This window comes from Lissotriton vulgaris, chromosome 1_1 (assembly GCF_964263255.1).
Source record: "Lissotriton vulgaris chromosome 1_1, aLisVul1.2, whole genome shotgun sequence".
NCBI lineage: Eukaryota > Metazoa > Chordata > Amphibia > Caudata > Salamandridae > Lissotriton > Lissotriton vulgaris.
The window spans coordinates 235,873,795-235,893,079 of record NC_141685.1 but is presented as its reverse complement, the minus strand read 5'-3'; the positions used below and the strand labels follow the sequence as shown (position 1 = coordinate 235,893,079).

At 46.1% G+C, this 19,285-nt stretch overlaps 2 non-coding genes across 2 annotated transcripts; both read left to right on the top strand.

The window, feature by feature from the left end:
• The first annotated feature begins 2,039 nt into the window (after positions 1-2,039).
• TRNAK-UUU (transfer RNA lysine (anticodon UUU)) lies at positions 2,040-2,112 on the top strand. Its single transcript has one exon. It is a non-coding gene; the product is annotated as a tRNA-Lys (tRNA).
• A 15,044-nt stretch (positions 2,113-17,156) lies between these two features.
• TRNAA-AGC (transfer RNA alanine (anticodon AGC)) lies at positions 17,157-17,229 on the top strand. The gene has a single exon. It is a non-coding gene; the product is annotated as a tRNA-Ala (tRNA).
• Positions 17,230-19,285: the final 2,056 nt, after the last annotated feature.

The window sequence follows — 19,285 nt, the reverse complement described above, 5'->3', positions numbered from 1 at the left end:
AAAAAGAGTAATTTTTGCCTGAATATTGCATTGACTCTCATAATATGGAGATTCATCTTGCATTAGACATGCAATAACTCGCAAAAATTGTCCAGGAATGGATTTCCTTCATAAAAAATGATTAGTCTGCATACCATCTTGAAGTGGGAGCCCGGCTAGCTCAGTTGGTAGAGCATGAGACTCTTAATCACAGGGTTGTGGGTTCGAGCCCCACGTTGGGTGAAAATGAGTAATTTTTGCAGGATTATTGCATTGACTCTCATAATCTGGTGATTATTCTTGCATTAGACATGCAATAAGTATCAAAAATGGTATCTCCCTTGGTTTCTCATTGGTGGGAAATTTAACTTCAAGATTAGGTAGGGTATGAGTCTAGATAAACACACCGCAATATCACTCATATTCGAGTAGTAAACAGGCCAACCTGAACTGTAAAACATCCCATAAGTGGAGGTAAGGCATAAGTTAGGAGTGAACTGAACACTGTTATGGGCAATTGGACTTCAAATAAAGTGTGGAAGGCAGTGAGGTTACTTTTTTAATGTTATGCAGATTAAACACACAGAGGTATTAGCTCAAATGGTAGAGCGCTCGCTTAGCAAGCGAGAGGTAGCGGGATCGATGCCCGCATTCTCCATTATAAAATTTGCATACATTTTATTTTTAACTTGTCATTGCCAAGGTCATTGCAGAGTAAGAACAGAAAAATCACAGATGGCTTTCAAATATGGTCTCATTATAACAAATAAAGTGGTTTAATCAAAAGGGTTCAGGTATTCTTTAGCACGTGAGAGGAATTTGAATTCTTATGCAATCTCAAAATGAAGTTCTCACAACTTCCATTTTCATTTTCTCTTGTTTTATTTGACACTCTATCCTCTGAAGGATGTATAAATCTGGCTTTCCTTGCAAAACAAGAGTAGAGGAATATCCAGGATTTGATTTTCTTCACAAAAAGGGATTGGTCTGCATACTGTCTTAAGGAGGGAGCCTGGCTAGCTCAGTCGGTAGAGCATGAGACTCTTAATCTCAGGGTCGTGGGTTCGAGCCCCACGTTGGGCAAAAACAAGTAATTTTTGCCTGAATATTGCATTGACTCTCATAATATGGAGCTTCATCTTGCATTAGACATGCAATAACTCAAAAAAATTGTCAAGGAATGGATTTCCTTCATAAAAAATGATTAGTCTGCATACCATCTTGAAGTGGGAGCCCGGCTAGCTCAGTCGGTAGAGCATGAGACTCTTAATCTCAGGGTCGTGGGTTCGAGCCCCACGTTGGACGAAAATGAGTAATTTTTGCTGGACTCTCATAATCTGGTGATTATTCTTGCATTAGACATGCAATAAGTATCAAAAATGGTATCTCCCTTGGTTTCCCATTGGTGGGAAATTTAACTTCAAGATTAGGTAGGGTATGAGTCTAGATGAACACACCGCAATATCACTCATATTCGAGTAGTAAACAGGCCAACCTGAACTGTAAAACATCCCATAACTGGAGGTAAGGCATAAGTTAGGAGTGAACTGAACACTGTTATGGGCAATTGGACTTCAAATAAAGTGTGGAAGGCAGTCAGGTTACTTTTTTAATGTTATGCAGATTAAACACACAGGGGAATTAGCTCAAATGGTAGAGCGCTCGCTTAGCAAGCGAGAGGTAGCGGGATTGATGCCCGCATTCTCCATTATAAAATTTGCATACATTTTATTTTTAACTTGTCATTGCCAAGGTCATTGCAGAGTAAGAACAGAAAAATCACAGATGGCTTTCAAATATGGTCTCATTATAACAACTAAAGTGGTTTAATCAAAAGGGTTCAGGTATTCTTTAGCACGTGAGAGGAATTTGAATTCTTATGCAATCTCAAAATGAAGTTCCCACAACTTCCATTTTCATTTTCTCTTGTTTTATTTGACACTCTGTCCTCTGAAGGATGTATAAACCTGGCTTTCCTTGCAAAACAAGAGTAGAGGAATATCCAGGATTTGATTTTCTTCACAAAAAGGGATTGGTTTGCATACTGTCTTAAGGAGGGAGCCCGGCTAGCTCAGTCGGTAGAGCATGAGACTTTTAATCTCAGGGTCGTGGGTTCGAGCCCCACGTCGGGCGAAAAAGAGTAATTTTTGCCTGAATATTGCATTGACTCTCATAATATGGAGATTCATCTTGCATTAGACATGCAATAACTCACAAAAATTGTCCAGGAATGGATTTCCTTCATAAAAAATGATTAGTCTGCATACCATCTTGAAGTGGGAGCCCGGCTAGCTCAGTTGGTAGAGCATGAGACTCTTAATCACAGGGTTGTGGGTTCGAGCCCCACGTTGGGTGAAAATGAGTAATTTTTGCAGGATTATTGCATTGACTCTCATAATCTGGTGATTATTCTTGCATTAGACATGCAATAAGTATCAAAAATGGTATCTCCCTTGGTTTCTCATTGGTGGGAAATTTAACTTCAAGATTAGGTAGGGTATGAGTCTAGATAAACACACCGCAATATCACTCATATTCGAGTAGTAAACAGGCCAACCTGAACTGTAAAACATCCCATAAGTGGAGGTAAGGCATAAGTTAGGAGTGAACTGAACACTGTTATGGGCAATTGGACTTCAAATAAAGTGTGGAAGGCAGTGAGGTTACTTTTTTAATGTTATGCAGATTAAACACACAGAGGTATTAGCTCAAATGGTAGAGCGCTCGCTTAGCAAGCGAGAGGTAGCGGGATCGATGCCCGCATTCTCCATTATAAAATTTGCATACATTTTATTTTTAACTTGTCATTGCCAAGGTCATTGCAGAGTAAGAACAGAAAAATCACAGATGGCTTTCAAATATGGTCTCATTATAACAAATAAAGTGGTTTAATCAAAAGGGTTCAGGTATTCTTTAGCACGTGAGAGGAATTTGAATTCTTATGCAATCTCAAAATGAAGTTCTCACAACTTCCATTTTCATTTTCTCTTGTTTTATTTGACACTCTATCCTCTGAAGGATGTATAAATCTGGCTTTCCTTGCAAAACAAGAGTAGAGGAATATCCAGGATTTGATTTTCTTCACAAAAAGGGATTGGTCTGCATACTGTCTTAAGGAGGGAGCCTGGCTAGCTCAGTCGGTAGAGCATGAGACTCTTAATCTCAGGGTCGTGGGTTCGAGCCCCACGTTGGGCAAAAACAAGTAATTTTTGCCTGAATATTGCATTGACTCTCATAATATGGAGCTTCATCTTGCATTAGACATGCAATAACTCAAAAAAATTGTCAAGGAATGGATTTCCTTCATAAAAAATTATTAGTCTGCATACCATCTTGAAGTGGGAGCCCGGCTAGCTCAGTCGGTAGAGCATGAGACTCTTAATCTCAGGGTCGTGGGTTCGAGCCCCACGTTGGACGAAAATGAGTAATTTTTGCTGGACTCTCATAATCTGGTGATTATTCTTGCATTAGACATGCAATAAGTATCAAAAATGGTATCTCCCTTGGTTTCCCATTGGTGGGAAATTTAACTTCAAGATTAGGTAGGGTATGAGTCTAGATGAACACACCGCAATATCACTCATATTCGAGTAGTAAACAGGCCAACCTGAACTGTAAAACATCCCATAACTGGAGGTAAGGCATAAGTTAGGAGTGAACTGAACACTGTTATGGGCAATTGGACTTCAAATAAAGTGTGGAAGGCAGTCAGGTTACTTTTTTAATGTTATGCAGATTAAACACACAGGGGAATTAGCTCAAATGGTAGAGCGCTCGCTTAGCAAGCGAGAGGTAGCGGGATTGATGCCCGCATTCTCCATTATAAAATTTGCATACATTTTATTTTTAACTTGTCATTGCCAAGGTCATTGCAGAGTAAGAACAGAAAAATCACAGATGGCTTTCAAATATGGTCTCATTATAACAACTAAAGTGGTTTAATCAAAAGGGTTCAGGTATTCTTTAGCACGTGAGAGGAATTTGAATTCTTATGCAATCTCAAAATGAAGTTCTCACAACTTCCATTTTCATTTTCTCTTGTTTTATTTGACTCTCTGTCCTCTGAAGGATGTATAAATCTGGCTTTCCTTGCAAAACAAGAGTAGAGGAATATCCAGGATTTGATTTTCTTCACAAAAAGGGATTGGTCTGCATACTGTCTTAAGGAGGGAGCCCGGCTAGCTCAGTCGGTAGAGCATGACACTCTTAATCTCACTGTCGTGGGTTCGAGCCCCACGTTGGGCGAAAAAGAGTAATTTTTGCCTGAATATTGCATTGACTCTCATATTATGGAGATTCATCTTGCATTAGACATGCAATAACTCACAAAAATTGTCCAGGAATGGATTTCCTTCATAAAAAATGATTAGTATGCATACCATCTTGAAATGGGAGCCCGGCTAGCTCAGTCGGTAGAGCATGAGACTCTTAATCTCAGGGTTGTGGGTTCAAGCCCCACGTTGGGTGAAAATGAGTAATTTTTGCAGGATTATTGCATTGACTCTCATAATCTGGTGATTATTCTTGCATTAGACATGCAATAAGTATCAAAAATAGTATCTCCCTTGGTTTCTCATTGGTGGGAAATTTAACTTCAAGATTAGGTAGGGTATGAGTCTAGATGAACACACCGCAATATCACTCATATTCGAGTAGTAAACAGGCCAACCTGAACTGTAAAACATCCCATAAGTGGAGGTAAGGCATAAGTTAGGAGTGAACTGAACACTGTTATGGGCAATTGGACTTCAAATAAAGTGTGGAAGGCAGTGAGGTTACTTTTTTAATGTTATGCAGATTAAACACACAGGGGAATTAGCTCAAATGGTAGAGCGCTCGCTTAGCAAGCGAGAGGTAGTGGGATTGATGCCCGCATTCTCCATTATAAAATTTGCATACATTTTATTTTTAACTTGTCATTGCCAAGGTCATTGCAGAGTAAGAACAGAAAAATCACAGATGGCTTTTGTGAGAAGTTGGCCCGATATGCAGCGTTCGCTATTCTAGCGACCGCTATGTATCGTTCCAAACGACCCTTATGGTGATTGGTTGTAAGTCAACCTACAGACCAGCTATCCTAGTAGCGTGGATACGAGCAGTCTAAGGTTAAAGACTCGAGAGGGCGTGTTAAGCCAGCTGTTATACCATCACATACCTCTTGAACACCAAGTGAAAGGACACCACACAAGTGTTATGAAAATAAACAGTATATTTATTAAGAATCACAACAGCCCTGTACTCTTTATGAGGACAGGGTACTAAGCACAAACCAAATCTCTTAGGAAAATACTTCAAGTGCACAATTAAAACAAGTGTCCGAGGACACGGAAAGTTTAGTGGTCTCGGGCGGACCCGATAAGGCAAGTCGGAAGCGAGGGACTCGGGACCCTAGAGTAAAGAGGCTATGCAGGCACCGAAATGCCGAAGTTACCTAGCCACGAGGGCTGCGGCTGCACAAGTCTTACAGGCGTCGGGGGTCTTCGCTGACGAACCAGGAGCCGGAAGAAAAAGGAGTTGCTGGCCGGCGACCAGTGATGAATAGTTCGTAGAGATCCAAGCCTGGATCAGAGATCGATGATACCTGAAAGCAGAGGGGACCAAGTTCGTACTACTAGCCAGTAGTCAGAGGGTGCCAGGAGGGCACCGGTTGGCCGTCACCTCGACCAGGTGAGTGGGCGACGCTAGGCTCTGCAGTCTCACGGACCAGGAGGCGTTCTCGGCGACCAGGATGGAGGTGCGAGCTGTCCCACGAAGAATGATGCTGTCGGCGTCGCTGGGCCCAGGATTGGGGCAACAAGCCTTGGCAGATCTCGGGCCACGTGGTGGGCCTAAGATGGCGTCTTTGGATGGACCAGGTGGGTCCGGGGTGCTCCTCTCGAAAAAGGGAGCAAGGGCCGGGCTGGAGCAACCAGACCAGCAGTGTTGGTTGTCGGATGTCGTCAAGGAAGGGCACAAGCCAGCGGCTAGTGACCAGACAACGTGCTTGAGCAGCGAGCAGAAGGGCCCCACGCAGATCGTGGAGATGCTGGGAGACTGCACTTCGGTGCTGGAGCTGCTCAGGGTCGGGGCTTCTCGGACCCCAGAGCACTCACCAGAGAATTGCTTCGATGGTCGTGCTGGTTAAGAAAAACGTGCAGGTTTTGATGATGGCCGGTCCCTCGAGGTCTCGTCGCACCCACAGATCACAGCTGAGCTGATGACGTGGGTAGAGGTCGGAGGTGCCAGGGAAGCCGGTTCTCGTCGAGCTGGGCCGTCGGATCCTTGAGGAAGGACTTGCAGCAAACCGCAGAGTTCTTAGATGGTGCCTGCTGATGCAGGGTGACTACTCCTTAGTCACAAGGGAGAAATCTTGAGAAGAGTCTCGAATGTCCTTTCGTAGAAAGTAGTTCTTGATTCAAAGATGATCTAATTTGGAAGGGTCCCCGCTCCGGCCTTTATTCTAAAGAAAGGGGTGGGTACATGACTAGGTCCTGCCCTAAGGGTGGGACCAGGAAGGGGGGTAGTTACACCCCTCTCCCCTGCCGGACTTTCCCCAGGCCAGGGCTGGCGCCCCTGGAACTGGTTCTGACCGGCAGATGCGTAGTGAGCACCGGGGTGCCACTCCGCAGTCACCTTCTCGCAAAAGCCCTACCTACCCAGAATACACAAACCCTGTCTGGGACGGTGCGAACACCGCCCTTGACAGGAACCCTTTGTCCAAGCGCTCCTCGCTGGAAGGACTCCCAGCAGCAGGAGGTCAGACTCGTGTCTGTGGTGGCAGCATCCATTTTGTGGAGCTGAGGCTTTAGTTAACTTTAACCGGGGTTCACAGTTACGTACATGTCGTGTCCCTCTAGAAGGGCGGAATGCTAACCTCGTCGCCAGAATTGGTGAGAGGGCAGCATCCCGATTCGTATGACACCTTACTCGACATGCCTTGATAATGCGACACCGAAGTTACCGAGGTGGTACGCGTTATCATGGAACAGCCATTGGGTCTTCATTCCGCAAGCTGCAACCGGGCTCGGCTCGGGCCAGAACCTAGTTCACACGAGCCCACGCACTCTGCCTTCAGGATTGTCAAGGCCTGCCATAGGAGTGACTGATAGGAACTCGGGTGTCCATTGTATGGTTAGATATAGAGCTACTATACCTAAAGCAAAGGGTGATTACACGACTTTGCCCCAGCTGTCATGCAGCCAGTTGTGTCAAATTTAGGAGGCCAGCCAGGGGTGGCATAATACATGCTGCAGCCCCTGGCGGCCCTGGGTACACCTATGCCCTGAGTTACAGGGTCTGAAAAGGTGGCCCAGTACCAATTGGTAAATGCACCTAGGGTACATATCGTAATTTAGAAAGAGAACAGCCAGGCTGTGGGTCTGATTGGCAGGCCCACAGCCAGAGAAAGTCGTAAACCAGTGAAACAAAAGCAAAAAATCTGGGTGATCATAGGATTGCAGACCCTACTCTCCTACATGACCCCCCCCCAAACGTCGGAACAATAAGCTAACCTTGACCAGGTGAGTCTTCTTGTTCTAAGTGGAAATATCTGGAGAGCCCATCAGCATTGCCATGATCAGTACCAGGTCTATGTTCCACTGTAAAGTGCATTCCCTGTAGGGAAATGGACCACCTAAGCAGTTTGGGGTTTTCACCCTTCATCTGATTTAGCCATAAGAGGGGCTTATGGTCGGTCTGAATCTTGAAGTGAGTGCCAAACAAGTATGACCTCAGCTTCTTCAGGGCCCAAACCACAGCAAAGGCCTCCCTCTCAATAGCTGACCAATTCTTCTCTCTAGGGGTCAGCCTTCTGCTTATAAAAGCAATGGGCTGGTCTTGACCATCAAAATTCAGTTGAGAAAGAACAGCTCCCACACCCAACTCAGAAGCATCTGTTTGGACAATGAATGGTTTGGAGTAGTCCGGACTCTTAAGGATAGGCGCCGTGCACATGGCCTGCTTTAGGTCATCGAATGCTTTTTGACAGCTCGCTGTCCACTGAACCTTTTTTGGCATTTTCTTGCTTGTCAGTTCGTTTAATGGTGTCACGATGGAACCATAGTTCCTGACAAACTTCCGGTAGTATCCAGTCAGGCCCAAGAAAGCTCGAACCTGAGTCTGGGTGGTTGGAGGAGCCCAGTCCCTGATTGACTGTATTTTGCTCTCCAGTGGCTGAACCTGGCCTCCACCTACAAGGTGGCCCAGGTATACAACCTGTGTCTGCCCTATCTGGCACTTGGTGGCCTTGATAGTGAGGCCTGCTGCTTGCAGAGCCTCTAACGCTTTCCGCAGGTGGACCAGGTGATCCTCCCAGGTGGAGCTAAAGACAGCAATATCGTCTAGATACGCCGCACAGAAGTCATCCAGCCCAGTAAGGACTTGATTCACCAACCTTTGGACGGTGGCAGGTGCATTTTTCAGACCAAAGGGCATCACCACGAACTGATAATGCCCACCAGGGGTAGAAAATGCGGTCTTAGGCTTGGCGTCCTCAGCTAACCTGATTTGCCAATACCCAGCTGTCAGGTCAAACGTACTTAGGTAGTTGGCCGAAGCCAATCTATCGATAAGCTCGTCTGCCCTTGGTATTGGGTGGGCGTCAGTCTTAGTGACTGCATTGAGACCCCTGTAGTCTACGCAGAACCTCATCTCTTTCTTACTGCCCTGGGTGTGAGGTTTCGGCACTAGAACTACGGGACTAGCCCAAGGGCTATCCGAGGGTTCAATGACTCCCAGCTCCAACATTTTCTGCACTTCACTCTTGATGCAGTCTCTAACGTGATCAGGCTGCCGGTAGATTTTACTCTTGACGGGCAAGCTGTCACCAGTGTCAACCTCATGGGTGCACCAATCGGTCTGACTGGGTGTTAGAGAGAACATATGTCTGAAAGACTGAAGAACCTGTTTACAGTCTTTCTGTTGATGTTCGGAGAGGCTGCCACAAAAGACAACACCATCGACCGATCCATCGTCAGGATTCTGAGTGAGCAGGTCGGGGAGAGGGTCACTCTCCTCTTCCTGTCCCTCATCTAGGGCCATGAGCAAACTCATGTCCTTCCTGTCGACATATGCCTTGAGCCTGTTGACATGAAGCACCCTGTGGGGGCTCCGGGGAGTTCCCAGGTCGACCAGGTAGGTGACCTCTCCCTTTTTCTCCAGGATGGTGTAGGGCCCGGACCATTTGTCCTTGAGTGCTGCTGGGGCCACTGGCTCCAACACCCACACCTTCTGTCCGGGCTGGTAAACAGTCAAGACAGCCTTTTGGTCATGCCAAGCTTTTTGGAGTTCTTGGCTGGCCTTAAGGTTTTCAGATGCCTTCTCCATGTATTCAGCCATCCGCGAGCGGAGGCCAAGCACATAGTCCACTATGTTGGCTGCAGGCTTTTTGAGAGGTCTCTCCCATCCTTCCTTCACCAAACACAGGGGTCCTCTCACAGGATGCCCGTACAAAAGTTCAAAAGGGCTGTAGCCAACCCCCTTCTGTGGGACTTCTCTGTAAGCGAATAAAAGGCAGGGGATCAGGACATCCCATCTACGCCGAAGCTTTTCAGGTAGTCCATGAATCATCCCTTTTAGGGTCCTGTTGAATCTCTCAACAAGCCCATTGCATTGTGGATGATAGGGTGTAGTGAACTTGTAGTTGACACCACATTCCTTCCACATAGCAGTTAAGTAGCTCGACATAAAGTTTGCACCTCTGTCGGAGACGACCTCCTTAGGGAAGCCCACTCTGGAGAATACTCCAACTAGGGCTCTTGCCACAACAGGCGCTGTAGTGGTCCTAAGGGGAATAGCTTCAGGATACCTGGTGGCATGATCCACTACCACCAGTATAAATTTGTGCCCTGATGCTGTTGGTGGTTCCATGGGACCGACGATGTCGATCCCCACCCGTTCAAAGGGCACCCCCACCACTGGCATTGGTATAAGGGGGGCCTTTGTCGTGCCACCTGACTTACCACTGGCTTGGCAAGTGACACAGGAGCGGCAAAACTCCTTGGTATCTTCGTTCATATGAGGCCAGTGAAAGTGTGAGACAAGCCTGTCCCACGTCTTTGTCTGGCCTAAGTGACCTGCTAAGGGAATCTCGTGGGCCAAGGTAAGTAGGAAACCTCGCTGAGACAAGGGTACAACCAGCCTCCTGGTCATGCCAGGCTTGGGGTCTCTTGACTCAGTGTACAGGAGTCCATCTTCCCAGTATACCTTGTGGGTACCTGTGGCGTTCCCAGCAGCCTCAGCAGCAGCCTGCTGTCTGAGGGGTTCAAGAGAAGGTCAGTCTAACTGGTCCTTCCCCAGGTCTTCCCTTGAGGGTCCCCCTGAACCCAAGAATTCAACTTGATCAAGTTCGAACTCTCTAGGCTCAGTTTCCCTCAATTCCTGTAGGTCAGCCTCCTCTGAGACTTGATCCACGACCTGGGGCAAGGGGGAAGGCGCAGCCTTAACCCTACCGCTCTTTTTCTTGGGAGGTGTCTGGTCCGTTGTTCCAGGATCCAGCACCTGTTCAGTGGGGCATTTCCTGACCTGTGACCTGGTCACAGCGAACACATGTGCTGGCAAGCCTAACATTTCCATGTGAGTCCGGTGCTCCACTTCTGACCATTGTGATGACTCCAAATCATTGCCCAACAAACAATCCACTGGGAGGTCTGAACTAACTACAACCTTCTTTTGGCCAGTTACCCCTCCCCAGGAGAAAGCTACAATTGCCATACTGTGATTGGTAGTGACATTGCTTGCATTGGTCACCAGGAATTCTGTACCTGGCATGATCTGTCCAGGGTCCACAAAGTTAGGTGTCACCATGGTGACACTGGCACAAGTGTCCCTATAGGCCTGAGCCATTTTTCCGTTTATGAAAGGTGTCTGTCTGTATTTGCCCAAAGTATTGGGGCTTACGTCAGGGGACATATCCACATCCCCTGTACTGACAAGGACAGCCTGAGTGAGTGTACCAACTAAGTTGTCACGCCCCTCAGAACCCAGGGTTAACCCTACTAAACCCTTGGGAGGTGCACTACCACTGCTGGCTGTACTAGGGGGCACAGGTGCCTTAGGGGCTGCAGTGGCAGGAGTCTGCCCTCCTTTCTTGGTGCACTCACTAAACCAGTGAGATTTACTTTTGCAGTATTGGCACCATCTTTTAGATTGGCCTTCTTTCTTCTTTTGGGGAGCTTGACCCCCACCCTCTTTGGGTTGTTGGGGACCTGTCGAAGACTTCTGGTCATTTTGTTCCCCCTTAGAATCTTTACCCTTCTGGTCTGCTTTCTTCTGACCACCTTGATTCTGGCCCTGGTTCTGTTTAACTCTTGTTCGAACCCATCTGTCTGCCTTCTTTCCCAATTCTTGGGGAGAGGTCAGATCCGAGTCGACAAGATGCTGATGCAACAACTGGTTCTGACAATTGTTTAAAATTTGTTCTCTCATCATCAAATTATACAATCCTTCGTAATCAGTAACCTTACTGCCCAGCAACCAGCCCTCAAAAGCCTTAGTGGCACAATCGACAAAGTCAGACCAATCTTGAGACTGCGTTTTCTGGGTATCCCGGAACAGCACCCTGTACTGCTCCGTGGTTAGGCCAAACCCTTCAACCAGTGTACTCTTCAAGACGTGGTAATTATTAGCATCCTCTACCCTTGTGGTGAGGAGCTTGTCTCTACCTTTACCTTCAAAGGAGAGCCACAAGATAGCTGCCCACTGACTCTGGGGAACACCCTGCACAGTGCAGGCTCTCTCCAAAGCAGTAATCCATTTGTGGATGTCGTCCCCTTGTTTGAAGGGGGGCACTATCTTACCAAGGTGTTTCGTATCAAAACTCCTTTCCCTATTGCTAGGTACAATGCTGCCACCAATGGGGACTGCCCCACCTAACTGTTGCTCTCTATCAAAGGCAAGCCTCTCTTTGGCCAGGGCAAGTTCTTCCCTTTCAATCCTTAGATTAGCTGCCCTTTCTTTAGCTTCGTACACTCTCCTCTGAGGGGACGTCATCCCTCTTTGAGAAGAGTTGTGAGAGCCATTGGTTTGAAGGGATCTGCCAGAGTCTCTTGACAGAGATCTGGCTCGTCCATTCCCAATGTTAAGCTGACCTGATAGCGGCCCCGGGGGTCCCTCAGTACCACTGTCATGTTTGCTTAAGTTGGACCTGCTTAGTCTGACGACTTCTACCTGTCCCTTATCTGCCTCATCCCCAGAGGGATCCTCATTCTCATCATCCTCTACATCTTCAGTCTCAGTTGAGAGGTGGATGAGGTCAGGATCGTCTCTGGTTCCCTCGAGGGGAGGCATGTCTCCTTCTGGATTAGAAGAGCTAAGACGGGTCTCAGCTTTTCTGGCATCATAAGTCTCCAAGAGACCAATCAGAAAGGACGTTGTGGGGTTAGACCCCTGCTTGATCTTCCTGGAGTGACACACCTGTCTTAACTCCTTGAAGCTCAGCACAGTATATCTTGAAGGGATGACCTGTGGAGGGTCAACTGACACAAGGGGAGACTCAGAGTTTCCTCCTTTGTCCGACATACTGTTTCTAGTGTGGTGTACCTACACTATGTGTTTACCTACTGATCCCTTGCTAAGAGTTGCAGCCAAGGTGTGCTAAGCCTTGAGGAGCTACAACAGCTGGTTCAGTAGAACTCAGAGTATTCTAAGCTTCAGTTATATGTACTAACAGTACTTATGTGATCTTTCAACAAGATATTCTTAGGATACGTGTGGTAAAACAACAGCAAGCTCAAATCCCAACCGCTGCTCACCAATGTGAGAAGTTGGCCCGATATGCAGCGTTTGCTATTCTAGCGACCGCTATGTATCGTTCCAAACGACCCTTATGGTGATTGGTTGTAAGTCAACCTACAGACCAGCTATCCTAGTAGCGTGGATACGAGCAGTCTAAGGCTAAAGACTCGAGAGGGCGTGTTAAGCCAGCTGTTATACCATCACATACCCCTTGAACACCAAGTGAAAGGACACCACACAAGTGTTATGAAAATAAACAGTATATTTATTAAGAATCACAACAGCCCTGTACTCTTTATGAGGACAGGGTACTAAGCACAAACCAAATCTCTTAGGAAAATACTTCAAGTGCACAATTAAAACAAGTGTCCGAGGACACGGAAAGTTTAGTGGTCTCGGGCGGACCCGATAAGGCAAGTCGGAAGCGAGGGACTCGGGACCCTAGAGTAAAGAGGCTATGCAGGCACCGAAATGCCGAAGTTACCTAGCCACGAGGGCTGAGGCTGCACAAGTCTTACAGGCGTCGGGGGTCTTCGCTGACGAACCAGGAGCCGGAAGAAAAAGGAGTTGCTGGCCGGCGACCAGTGATGAATAGTTTGTAGAGATCCAAGCCTGGATCAGAGATCGATGATACCTGAAAGCAGAGGGGACCAAGTTCGTAAAACTAGCCAGTAGTCAGAGGGTGCCAGGAGGGCACCGGTTGGCCGTCACCTCGACCAGGTGAGTGGGCGACGCTAGGCTCTGCAGTCTCACGGACCAGGAGGCGTTCTCGGCGACCAGGATGGAGGTGCGAGCTGTCCCACGAAGAATGATGCTGTCGGCGTCGCTGGGCCCAGGATTGGGGCAACAAGCCTTGGCAGATCTCGGGCCACGTGGTGGGCCTAAGATGGCGTCTTTGGATGGACCAGGTGGGTCCGGGGTGCTCCTCTCGAAAAAGGGAGCAAGGGCCGGGCTGGAGCAACCAGACCAGCAGTGTTGGTTGTCGGATGTCGTCAAGGAAGGGCACAAGCCAGCGGCTAGTGACCAGACAACGTGCTTGAGCAGCGAGCAGAAGGGCCCCACGCAGATCGTGGAGATGCTGGGAGACTGCACTTCGGTGCTGGAGCTGCTCAGGGTCGGGGCTTCTCGGACCCCAGAGCACTCACCAGAGAATTGCTTCGATGGTCGTGCTGGTTAAGAAAAACGTGCAGGTTTTGATGATGGCCGGTCCCTCGAGGTCTCGTCGCACCCACAGATCACAGCTGAGCTGATGACGTGGGTAGAGGTCGGAGGTGCCAGGGAAGCCGGTTCTCGTAGAGCTGGGCCGTCGGATCCTTGAGGAAGGACTTGCAGCAAACCGCAGAGTTCTTAGATGGTGCCTGCTGATGCAGGATGACTACTCCTTAGTCACAAGGGAGAAATCTTGAGAAGAGTCTCGAATGTCCTTTCGTAGAAAGTAGTTCTTGATTCAAAGATGATCTAATTTGGAAGGGTCCCCGCTCCGGCCTTTATTCTAAAGAAAGGGGTGGGTACATGACTAGGTCCTGCCCTAAGGGTGGGACCAGGAAGGGGGGTAGTTACACCCCTCTCCCCTGCCGGACTTTCCCCAGGCCAGGGCTGGCGCCCCTGGAACTGGTTCTGACCGGCAGATGCGTAGTGAGCACCGGGGTGCCACTCCGCAGTCACCTTCTCGCAAAAGCCCTACCTACCCAGAATACACAAACCCTGTCTGGGACGGTGCGAACACCGCCCTTGACAGGAACCCTTTGTCCAAGCGCTCCTCGCTGGAAGGACTCCCAGCAGCAGGAGGTCAGACTCGTGTCTGTGGTGGCAGCATCCATTTTGTGGAGCTGAGGCTTTAGTTAACTTTAACCGGGGTTCACAGTTACGTACATGTCGTGTCCCTCTAGAAGGACGGAATGCTAACCTCGTCGCCAGAATTGGTGAGAGGGCAGCATCCCGATTCGTATGACACCTTACTCGACATGCCTTGATAATGCGACACCGAAGTTACCGAGGTGGTACGCGTTATCATGGAACAGCCATTGGGTCTTGATTCCGCAAGCTGCAACCGGGCTCGGCTCGGGCCAGAACCTAGTTCACATGAGCCCACGCACTCTGTCTTCAGGATTGTCAAGGCCTGCCATAGGAGTGACTGATAGGAACTCGGGTGTCCATTGTATGGTTAGATATAGAGCTACTATACCTAAAGCAAAGGGTGATTACACGACTTTGCCCCAGCTGTCATGCAGCCAGTTGTGTCAAATTTAGGAGGCCAGCCAGGGGTGGCATAATACATGCTGCAGCCCCTGGCAGCCCTGGATACACCTATGCCCTGAGTTACAGGGTCTGAAAAGGTGGCCCAGTACCAATTGGTAAATGCACCTAGGGTACATATCGTAATTTAGAAAGAGAACAGCCAGGCTGTGGGTCTGATTGGCAGGCCCACAGCCAGAGAAAGTCGTAAACCAGTGAAACAAAAGCAAAAAATCTGGGTGATCATAGGATTGCAGACCCTACTCTCCTACAGCTTTCAAATATGGTCTCATTATAACAACTAAAGTGGTTTAATCAAAAGGGTTCAGGTATTCTTTAGCACGTGAGAGGAATTTGAATTCTTATGCAATCTCAAAATGATGTTCTCACAACTTCCGTTTTTATTTTTTCTTATTTTATTTGACACTCTATCCTCTGAAGGATGTATAAATCAGGCTTTCCTTGCAAAACAAGAGTAGAGGAATATCCAGGATTTGATTTTCTTCACAAAAAGGGATTGGTCTGCATACTGTCTTAAGGAGGGAGCCCAGCTAGCTCAGTCGGTAGAGCATGAGACTCTTAATCTCAGGGTCGTGGGTTCGAGCCCCACGTTGGGCTAAAACGAGTAATTTTTGCCTGAATATTGCATTGACTCTCATAATATGGAGCTTCATCTTGCATTAGACATGCAATAACTCGCAAAAATTGTCCAGGAATGGATTTCCTTCATAAAAAATGATTAGTCTGCATACCATCTTGAAGTGGGAGCCCGGCTAGCTCAGTCGGTAGAGCATGACACTCTTAATCACAGGGTCGTGGGTTCGAGCCCCACGTTGGGCGAAAATGAGTAATTTTTGCTGGACTCTCATAATCTGGTGATTATTCTTGCATTAGACATGCAATAAGTATCAAAAATGGTATCTCCCTTGGTTTCTCATTGGTGGGAAATTTAACTTCAAGATTAGGTAGGGTATGAGTCTAGATGAACACACCGCAATATCACTCATATTCGAGTAGTAAACAGGCCAACCTGAACTGTAAATCATCCCATAAGTGGAGGTAAGGCATAAGTTAGGAGTGAACTGAACACTGATATGGGCAATTGGACTTCAAATAAAGTGTGGAAGGCAGTCAGGTTACTTTTTTAATGTTATGCAGATTAAACACACAGGGGAATTAGCTCAAATGGTAGAGCGCTCGCTTAGCAAGCGAGAGGTAGTGGGATTGATGCACGCATTCTCCATTATAAAATTTGCATACATTTTATTTTTAACTTGTCATTGCCAAGGCAATTGCAGAGTAAGAACAGAAAAATCACAGATGGCTTTCAAATATGGTCTCATTATAACAACTAAAGTGGTTTAATCAAAAGGGTTCAGGTATTCTTTAGCATGTGAGAGGAATTTGAATTCTTACGCAATCTCAAAATGTAGTTCTCACAACTTCCATTTTCATTTTCTCTTATTTTTTTGACACTCTGTCCTCTGAAGGATGTATAAATCTGGCTTTCCTTGCAAAACAAGAGTAGAGGAATATCCAGGATTTGATTTTCTTCACAAAAAGGGATTGGTCTGCATACTGTCTTAAGGAGGGAGCCCGGCTAGCTCAGTTGGTAGAGCATGAGACTCTTAATCTCAGGGTCGTGGGTTTGAGCTCCACGTTGGGCGAAAAAGAGTAATTTTTGCCTGAATATTGCATTGACTCTCATAATATGGAGATTCATCTTGCATTAGACATGCAATAACTCACAAAAATTGTCCAGGAATGGATTTCCTTCATAAAAAATGATTAGTCTGCATACCATCTTGAAGTGGGAGCCCGGCTAGCTCAGTCGGTAGAGCATGAGACTCTTAATCTCAGGGTCGTGGGTTTGAGCCCCACGTTGGGTGAAAATTAGTAATTTTTGCAGGATTATTGCATTGACTCTCATAATCTGGTGATTATTCTTGCATTAGACATGCAATAAGTATCAAAAATGGTATCTCCCTTGGTTTCTCATTGGTGGGAAATTTAACTTCAAGATTAGGTAGGGTATGAGTCTAGATGAACACATCGCAATATCACTCATATTCGAGTAGTAAACAGGCCAACCTGAACTGTAAAACATCCCATAAGTGGAGGTAAGGCATAAATTAGGAGTGAACTGAACACTGTTATGGGCAATTGGACTTCAAATAAAGTGTGGAAGGCAGTGAGGTTACTTTTTTAATGTTATGCAGATTAAACACACAGGGGAATTAGCTCAAATGGTAGAGCGCTCGCTTAGCAAGCGAGAGGTAGCGGGATCGATGCCCGCATTCTCCATTATAAAATTTGCATACATTTTATTTTTAACTTGTCATTGCCAAGGTCATTGCAGAGTAAGAACAGAAAAATCACAGATGGCTTTCAAATATGGTCTCATTATAACAACTAAAGTGGTTTAATCAAAAGGGTTCAGGTATTCTTTAGCACGTGAGAGGAATTTGAATTCTTATGCAATCTCAAAATGAAGTTCTCACAACTTTTGTTTTTATTTTTTCTTATTTTATTTGACACTCTGTCCTCTGAAGCATGTATAAATCTGGCTTTCCTTGCAAAACAAGAGTAGAGGAATATCCAGAATTTGATTTTCTTCACAAAAAGTGATTGGTCTGCATACTGTCTTAAGGAGGGAGCCCAGCTAGCTCAGTTGGTACTGCATGAGACTCTTAATCTCAGGGTCGTGAGTTCGAGCCCCACGTTGGGCAAAAAAGAGTAATTTTTGCCTGAATATTGCATTGACTCTCATATTATGGAGATTAATCTTGCATTAGACATGCAATAACTCCCAAAAATTGTCCAGGAATGGATTTCCTTCATAAAAAATGATTAGTCTGCATGCCATCTTGAAGTGGGAGCCCGGCTAGCTCAGTCGGTAGAGCATGACACTCTTAATCACAGGGTCGTGGGTTCGAGCCCCACATTGGGCGAAAATGAGTAATTTTTGCTGGACTCTCATAATCTGGTGATTATTCTTGCATTAGACATGCAATAAGTATAAAAAATGGTATCTCCCTTGGTTTCCCATTGGTGGGAAATTTAACTTCAAGATTAGGTAGGGTATGAGTCTAGATGAACACACCGCAATATCACTCATATTCGAGTAGTAAACAGGCCAACCTGAACTGTAAAACATCCCATAAGTGGAGGTAAGGCATAAGTTAGGAGTGAACTGAACACTGTTATGGGCAATTGGACTTCAAATAAAGTGTGGAAGGCAGGAAGGTTACTTTTTTAATGTTATGCAGATGAAACACACAGGGGAATTAGCTCAAATGGTAGAGTGCTCGCTTAGCAAGCGAGAGGTAGTGGGATTGATGCCCGCATTCTCCATTATAAAATTTGCATACATTTTATTTTAAACTTGTCATTGCCAATGCAATTGCAGAGTAAGAACAGAAAAATCACAGATGGCTTTCAAATATGGTCTCATTATAACAACTAAAGTGGTTTAATCAAAAGGGTTCAGGTATTCTTTAGCACGTGAGAGGAATTTGAATTCTTATGCAATCTCAAAATGAAGTTCTCACAACTTTTGTTTTTATTTTTTCTTATTTTATTTGACACTCTGTCCTCTGAAGCATGTATAAATCTGGCTTTCCTTGCAAAACAAGAGTAGAGGAATATACAGGATTTGATTTTCTTCACAAAAAGTGATTGGTCTGCATACTGTCTTAAGGAGGGAGCCCGGCTAGCTCAGTCGGTACTGTATGAGACTCTTAATCTCAGGGTCGTGGGTTTGAGCCCCACGTTGGGCGAAAAAGAGTAATTTTTGCCTGAATATTGCATTGACTCTCATAATATGGAGATTAATCTTGCATTAGACATGCAATAACTCCCAAAAATTGTCCAGGAATGGATTTCCTTCATAAAAAATGATTAGTCTGCATACCATCTTGAAGAGGGAGCCTGGCTAGCTCAGTTGGTAGAGCATGAGACTCTTAATCTCAGGGCCGTGGGTTCGAGCCCCACGTTGGGCGAAAATGAGTAATTTTTGCTGGATTATTGCATTGACTCTCATAATCTGGTGATTTTTCTTGCATTAGACATGCAAAAAGTATCAAAAATTGTATCTCCCTTGGTTTCTCATTGGTGGGAAATTTAACTTCAAGATTAGGTAGGGTATGAGTCTAGATGAACAAACCGCAATATCACTCATATTCAAGGAGTAAACAGGCCAACCTGAACTGTAAAACATCCCATAAGTGGAGGTAAGGCATAAATTAGGAGTGAACTGAACACTGTTATGGGCAATTGGACTTCAAATAAAGTGTGGAAGGCAGTAAGGTTACTTTTTTCATGTTATGCAGATTAAACACACAGGGGAATTAGCTCAAAT